The 2,066-nt window shown below is 39.2% G+C and overlaps 1 pseudogene; it reads right to left on the bottom strand.

Moving 5' to 3' along the window:
* Positions 1-1,369: 1,369 nt before the first annotated feature.
* LOC146895571 (cytochrome c oxidase subunit 5B, mitochondrial pseudogene) lies at positions 1,370-1,758 on the bottom strand (annotated as a pseudogene).
* Positions 1,759-2,066: the final 308 nt, after the last annotated feature.

The following is a 2,066-nucleotide window of genomic DNA, read 5'->3' as shown; positions in this document are numbered from 1 at the left end:
AACACATTACAGGGATACCACATAACTCTACAGAAAAAGCAATTGTTGAAAGATCTAATTATACGTTAAAAGAGATGCTTAGAAACCCAAAGAGGGATATGAGGACTCCCAAAGACAGATTACATCATGTTTTATTAACTTTAAATATTTAAGCACTAATGAAGCAGGACAAGAACCTCTGAAAGGCACTGGACTGTGGAATAACTGCTGAATTTGTTTATCATGTGTACTACAAGGATATCAGAATGGAAACCAGAAAAGGTGTTATGTTGGGTTCAAAGTTATGCTTATGTTTCTGAGGAGACAAGACATTGTGGACATCATTGAAATTAATACAATTTTGACAAGAGCAAGAGAAATCTTTTGGATGCTGTGGCTGTTGACAAGAATAACACAACTTATGAAAGAAAGATACACAGAAAGCCCTGGAATGATGATGGAGGTCCTTTCAGTATATGTGTTGCTTTAATAGGTTAATGAATAAAAGAAACTTCTTTGGCCTGTGATAGGATAGAATAGAGCTAGGCAGGGAAAACTAAACTAAATGCTGGGAGAAAGAAGGTAGAGAGCCAGAGGGGAAAGAAGCAAACTGCCAATTAGAACCTTACCAGTAAGCCACAGTCACGTGGTGATAAACAGATTAATAGAAATTAGTTAAGTTAAGATGTAAGAACTATCCAATAAGAAGCTGGAGCTAATAGAACAAACAGTAATTTAATTAATACAGTTTCTGTGTGATTATTTTAGGTCTGAGCATCTAGGAATAAACAAGCAGGCTCCACCAACACTTGAAACAAGCAACTGATCCTCCTACATTGGGATATCTTAAGAAATTGACTAAATAAGGGGAAGCAGTAGTTAAGTTATCTAGGGAATATTTCAGTGCAATAACTTTGTTCCTTGCTATTCTGCCTGTGGTAACTGTACATGTAACAGGGACCAATTATACTGAGTTTATATTCCCAATCCTCCCATTAACAATGGGGTAAGTTGGGGAGATATAGATATTCCTATTATGTTCAATGAATCCTCTTGGCTACTTGGTGTTTATGATCACAAAGGACCTCCTTGGCCTAGGAAGACAATGAGGATATTACAAACAATACTATGAGAGTACAAAGAATTCCTATTTGTATGGGTAATGGAACTAACTGTTTATATCTAATTTTTCAAATTTAGTTATCTATACATAATATTAGTCTGCATTTTTATAATAAATTTTATATGCTTCAGACATCTGGTTTTCGAGGACAGGAGATTAATTCTACTAGCTTCATAAATCTGCCTTTTTTTATGGGAAGAGCCAATACAATGGCTAGTTTTTTGGAGGGAAGTTTTCCATCACATTCTGAAAAGTTAACGACAGGGCTCAGTGGGCCAGTTGGTGGGGCACCAGCTTATAATGGGTTCCACAATTGGGCACCGCTGAGTCTCGCCTTTGTGCAGCCAAAACCAGATGACGGTACAGTTGTCCTCTTCACAGATGCAGCCCACTATCCGCTTGTTGGTGATGGACGGGACTAAATTAGGCTCTTCCTTGGTGCCCGAAGCTGCCTTCGGAGGTAGCATATTATATGGATCCAGTCCATTCTCTGCGGCTATCATGATCTCCCTCTCCAGCCCTGTGGCCTGCTCCTCATCAGTAGGAACACCACCTCCAGAAGCCATGGAGCACGTTGCAACCGCACCGTGGGGCCCGTGGGCCCTCAGGGCCTGAGCAGCCAGAGTGCTCACTCCACGAAGTAACCTTGAAGCCATCTCTCCGGAGACAAGTGAAATCTGCCATTTTTTGAGATGTGGTTTACCACCAAGGAATCTGACTGGAAACATTGGCAACAATGTAGAAATAAAAAGTATTAAATATTTATTAATATCTCCCAAGGAAAAGTCATGGATTGAAGTCCTTATGTCATCCCATTGGGAAAATATTCTCATTCAGAATTGAAATGGCAAAGGTATGGTTTGAATGTAATTAGAGAAATTAGTTTTACTCTTAATGAACCTATGCAATGGCATGGAGTTGTGATATTAGTTCCTATGTTGCCATTTGTCAATTCAGGTCAGAA

This window comes from Myodes glareolus, chromosome 2 (genome assembly GCF_982192425.1).
Source record: "Myodes glareolus chromosome 2, mMyoGla1.1, whole genome shotgun sequence".
Taxonomy (NCBI): domain Eukaryota; kingdom Metazoa; phylum Chordata; class Mammalia; order Rodentia; family Cricetidae; genus Myodes; species Myodes glareolus.
The sequence above is the reverse complement of the archived record's forward strand: the minus strand, read 5'-3'. Positions and strand labels throughout refer to the sequence as shown.